Raw genomic sequence first — 6,043 nt, 5'->3', positions numbered from 1 at the left:
ACGCTGCTCGTTAGCGAATGCTCCTACCACTGTCTCTCCAAAGCATCTTTGGCTGGTGTATCCACAGCACTAATTTGCGAAATACAGGCTGACTACACCGCTCACGTCGCTTGTGTAAGCGTTGCAAAATAAATTTAGAAATCTATATTATTCAATTATTGCACCCACACTGCTCGCGCACGCCAATGAGCGTCTGCGTTGCCAAGGGCTAAAATTGAAGTCAGTTCTATTTCTGACGCAGATCGCGCTGCAAGTCCTGCCTCTCCCATCTCCTCATTGGTTTATAGAAGCAGGTAACCACGTGCCATTTCCTCATTGGTTATACCCACGTCGGTGACTGAAAGACGAACGAGGTCAGTGGCAGTAATGCACCTAATTTATGAAAGCTGCCAATCACAATATAAAGTCAAGAGAATAAAACGCCTGGAAGGAGGAGAGATGACTAGAAACGATTCGATTGACCATTTTATGTGTGGATTAATTGGTGGAGTAGAGGACCTTGTGCATTTCAGGTAAAATAAAAACTCAATGTTTATATCCCAGGACAAATTAGCTAGCAACAGCAAGCTAGCTAAATAGGACAAATTAGCTAGCAAGTGCAAGCTAGCTAGCTAAATTGCCATAAATGTTTAATGCTTTTCGACCTGTCCTCAAATTAATATAAATGGTTCAGTGTTTGTTTTGGTATGTTAATTCAAATCAAATCAAAATCAAATCAAATCAAATTTATTAGTCACATACACATGGTTAGCAGATGTTAATGCAAGTGTAGCGAAATGCTTGTGCTTCTAGTTCCGACAATGCAGTAATAACAACAAGTAATCTAACCTAACAATTCCGCAACAACTACCTTATACACGCAAGTGTAAAGGGATAAAGAATATGTACATAAAGATATATGAATGAGTGATGGTACAGACGGCATAGGCAAGGTGCAGTAGATGGTATAGAGTACGGTATATACCTATGAGATGAGTACTGTAGGGTATGTAAACATAAAGTGGCATAGTTTAAAGTGGCTAGTGGTACATGTATTACATAAAGATGGCAAGATGCAGTAGATGATATAGAGTACAGTATATACATATACATAAGAGATGTGTAATGTAGGGTATGTAAACATTATATTAGGTGGCATTGTTTAAAGTGGCTGGTGGTACATTTTTACATAATTTCCATCAATTCCCATTTTTAAGGTGGCTGGAGCTGAGTCAGTTTGTTGGCAGCGGCCGCTAAATGTTAGTGGTGGCTGTTTAACAGTCTGATGGCCTTGAGATAGAAGCTGTTTTTCAGTCTCTCGGCCCCTGCTTGGATGTACCTGTACTGACCTCGCCTTCTGGATGATAGCGGGGTGAACAGGTAGTGGCTTGGGTGGTTGTTGTCCTTGATGATCTTTATGGCCTTCCTGTGACATCGGGTGGTGTAGGTGTCCTGGAGGGCAGGTAGTTTGCCCCGGGTGATGCGTTCTGCCGACCTCACTACCCTCTGGAGAGCCTTACGGTTGTGTGCGGAGCAGTTGCCGTACCAGGCGGTGATACAGCCCGACAGGATGCTCTCGATTGTGCATCTGTAGAAGTTTGTGAGTGCTTTTGGTGACAAGCCGAATTTCTTCAGCCTCCTGAGGTTGAAGAGGCGCCGCTGCGCCTTCTTCACAACGCTGTCTGTGTGGGTGGACCAATTCAGTTTGTCCGTGATGTGTACACCGAGGAACTTAAAACTTTCCACCTTCTCCACTACTGACCCGTCGATGTGGATAGGGGGGAGCTCCCTCTGCTGTTTCCTGAAGTCCACAATCATCTCATTTGTTTTGTTGACGTTGAGTGTGAGGTTATTTTCCTGACACCACACTCCGAGGGCCCTCACCTCCTCCCTGTAGGCCGTCTCGTCGTTGTTGGTAATCAAGCCTACCACTGTAGTGTCGTCCGCAAACTTGATGATTGAGTTGGAGGCGTGCATGGCCACGCAGTCGTGGGTGAACAGGGAGTACAGGAGAGGGCTCAGAACGCACCCTTGTGGGGCCCCAGTGTTGAGGATCAGCGGGGTGGAGATGTTGTTACCTACCCTCACCACCTGGGGGCGGCCCGTCAGGAAGTCCAGGACCCAGTTGCACAGGGCGGGGTCGAGGCCCAGGGTCTCGAGCTTGATGACGAGTTTGGAGGGTACTATGGTGTTAAATGCTGAGCTGTAGTCGATGAACAGCATTCTCACATAGGTATTCCTCTTGTCCAGATGGGTTAGGGCAGTGTGCAGTGTGGTTGCGATTGCATCGTCTGTGTACCTATTGGGTCGGTAAGCAAATTGGAGTGGGTCTAGGGTGTCCGGTAGGGTGGAGGTGATATGGTCCTTGACTAGTCTCTCAAAGCACTTCATGATGACGGAAGTGAGTGCTACGGGGCGGTAGTCGTTTAGCTCAGTTACCTTAGCTTTCTTGGGAACAGGAACAGTGGTGGCCCTCTTGAAGCATGTGGGAACAGCAGACTGGGCTAAGGATTGATTGAATATGTCCGTAAACACACCAGCCAGCTGGTCTGCGCATGCTCTGAGGACGCGGCTGGGAATGCCGTCTGGGCCTGCAGCCTTGCGAGGGTTAACACGTTTAAATGTTTTACTCACCTCGGCTGCAGTGAAGGAGAGCCCGCAGGTTTTGGTAGTGGGCCGTGTCAGTGGCACTGTATTATCCTCAAAGCGGGCAAAAAAGGTATTTAGCCTGTCTGGGAGCAAGACATCCTGATCCGCGACGGGGCTGCTTTTCTTTTTGTAATCCGTGATAGACTGTAGACCCTGCCACATACCCCTTGTGTCTGAGCTGTTGAATTGCGATTCAATTTTGTCTCTGTACTGGGACTTAGCCTGTTTGATAGCCTTGCGGAGAGAATAGCTACACTGTGTGTATTCGGTCATGTTTCCGGTCACCTTGCCCTGGTTAAAAGCAGTGGTTCGCTCTTTCAGTTTCACGCGAATGCTGCCGTTAATCCACGGTTTCTGGTTTGGGAATGTTTTAATCGTTGCTCTGGGTACGACATCGTCAATGCACTTCCTAATGAACTCGCTCACCGAATCTGCATATTCATCATTGTTGTTGTTGGACACCGTGCGGAACATATTCCAGTCCGCGTGATCAAAGCAGTCTTGAAGCGTGGATTCAGATTGGTCGGACTAATTGACCTGTGTGTTGTGATCGCGTTTGGTGGGGGGGACAAAATACATTTATGCACGATGGCGCACGCACGCAGCCGGTTTGAGTTCCATGTTAGTAATCTCAGGCTCGTTTAGTAAAGTGTAGCCAGGATTCTCCGCCTTCTGTCTGTTTATCGTATATGTGCATGTGTGATCAAGTGTGTGTTGCTTGTGTGTGTTTGTCATTTATCTGGCGGAGCTTGTTTTCGAGTGGGGGGTTGTTCGTTGTTTTTGCGAACTAGTTTTAGCTGACAACAAGCTTGTAGCATGGCTAATACTAGACAGAAAAACGCCTCAAAGCTCAATGCGGAAGAGGAATATATGTCAAGCACTACACTCCATGAACTACTCAAGTTCTATAAAGATCTAATAGATCTGCAGGTAAATAACTTTAAGTCCTTCCTGCAACTCTTTATGTAGGTAGGGGAAAAGAGGGGGGTCAATGTAAATAGTCCAGCAGTCTTATGGCTTGGGGGGTTGAGCCTTTTGGACCTAGAATTGGCGCTACAATACCGCTTGCCGTGCAGGAGCAGAGAGAACAGTCTCTGACTTGGGTGACTGGCGTCTTTGACAACTTTTGGGGCCTTCCTCTGGCACCGCCTAGTATATACAGTTGAAGTCGGAAGTTTACATACACTTAGGTTGGAGTCATTAAAACTCGTTTTTCAACCACTCCACAAATTTCTTGATAACAAACTATAGTTTTGGCAAGTCGATTAGGACATCTACTTTGTGCATGACACAAGTAATTTTTCCAACAATTGTTTACAGACAGATTATTTCACTAATAATTCACTGTATCACAATTCCTGTGGGTCAGAAGTTTACATACACTAAGTTGACTGTGCCTTTAAACAGCTTGGAAAATTACAGAAAATGATGTCATGGCTTTAGAAGCTTCTGATAGGCTAATTGACATCATTTGAGTCAATCAGAGGATGTATTTCAAGGCCTACCTTCAAACTCAGTGCCTCTTTGCTTGACATCATGGGAAAATCAAAAGAAATCAGCCAAGACCTCAGAATTTTTTTTGTAGAACTCCACAAGTCTGGTTCATGCTGGGAGCAATTTCCAAACGCCTGAAGGTACCACGTTCATCTGTACAAACAATAGTACGCAAGTATAAACACCATGGGACCACGTAGCCGTCATACCGCTCAGGAAGGAGACGCGTTCTGAACAACAGCAAAGGACCTTCTGAATTTGCTGTAGGAAAAAGTATCTATATCCACAGTAAAACGAGTCCTATATCAACATAACCTGAAAGGCCGCTCAGCAAGGAAGAAGCTCCAAAATTGCCATAAAAAAGCCAGACTACGGTTTGCAACTGCACATGGGGACAAAGGTCGTACTTTTTGGAGAAATGTCCTCTGGTCTGATGAAACAAAAATAGAACTGTTTGGCCGTCGTTATGTTTGGAGGAAAAAGGGGGATGCTTGCAAGCCGAAGAACACCATCCCAACCCTGAAGCACGGGGGTGGCAGCCTCATGTTGTGGGGGTGCTTTGCTGCAGGAGGGACTGGTGCGCTTCACAAAATAGATGGCATCATGAGGACGGAAAATGATGTGGATATATTGAAGCAACATCTCAAGACATCAGTCAGGAAGTTAAAGCTTGCTCGCAAATGGGTCTTCCAAATTGACAATGACCCCAAGCATACTACCAAAGTTGTGGCAAAATGGCTTAAAGACAACAAAGTCAAGGTATTGGAGTGGCCACCACAAAGCCCTGACCTCAATCCTATAGACAATTTGTGGCCAGAACTGAAAAAGCGTGTGCGAGCAAGGAGGGCTACAAACCTGACTCAGTTACACCAGCTCTGTCAGGAGGAATGGGCCAAAATTCACCCAACTTATTGTGGAAGCTTGTGGAAGGCTACCCGAAATGTTTGACCCAAGTTAAACAATTTAAAGGCAATGCTACCAAATACTAATTGAGTGTATGTAAACTTCTGACCCACTGGGAATGTGATGAAAGAAATTAAAGCTGAAATAAATCATTCTCTCTATTATTCTGACATTTCACATTCTTAAAACAAATTGGTGATCCTAACTGACCTAAGACAGGGAATTTCTACTAGGATTAAATGTCAGGAATTGTGAAAAACTGTGTTTAAATGTATTTGGCTAAGGTGTATGTAAACTTCCGACTTCAACTGTAGGTCCTGGATGGTAGAAAGCTTGGCCCTACTGATGTACTGGGCTGTACACACTACCCTCTGTAGTACCTTACGGTCGGATGCCGAGCAGTTGCCATTCCAGGCGGTGATGCAACCGGTCAGGATGCTCTCGATGGTGCAGTTATATAACTTTTTGAGGATCTGGGGACCCATGTTAAATCTTTTCAGTCTCCTGAGGGGGAAAAGGTGTTGTCGTGCCCACTTCACAACTGTCTTGTTGTGTTTGGACCATGATAGTTTGTTGGTGATGTGGACACCAAGGAACTTGAAGCTCTCGACCTGCTCCACTACAGTGACTAAGGTGGTATATTTCAGTCTGTGCTAGTAAAACAGTCCTGTAGCATAGTGTCCGCGTCATCTGACCACTAACGTATTGAGCAAGTCACTGGTACTTCCTGCTTTAGTTTTTGCTTGTAAGCAGGAATCAGGACGATAGAATTATGGTCAGCTTTGCCAAATGGAGGGCAAGGGAGAGCTTTGAATGCGTCTCTGTGTGTGGAGTAAAGTTGGTCTAGAGTTTTTTTTCTTTTGGTTGCACATGTGACATGCTGGTAGAAATTAGGCTACAACAGATTTAAGTTCCCCTGCATTAAAGTTCCCGTCCACTAGGAGCCCCACTTGTGGATGATCATTTTCTTGTTTGTTTATGGCCTTATACAGCTCGTTGAGTGCGGTCTTAGTGCCAG

The sequence above is a fragment of the Salvelinus fontinalis genome, chromosome 27 (assembly GCF_029448725.1).
Source record: "Salvelinus fontinalis isolate EN_2023a chromosome 27, ASM2944872v1, whole genome shotgun sequence".
Classification (NCBI taxonomy): domain Eukaryota; kingdom Metazoa; phylum Chordata; class Actinopteri; order Salmoniformes; family Salmonidae; genus Salvelinus; species Salvelinus fontinalis.
Note: the sequence above shows the minus strand (reverse complement) of the source record.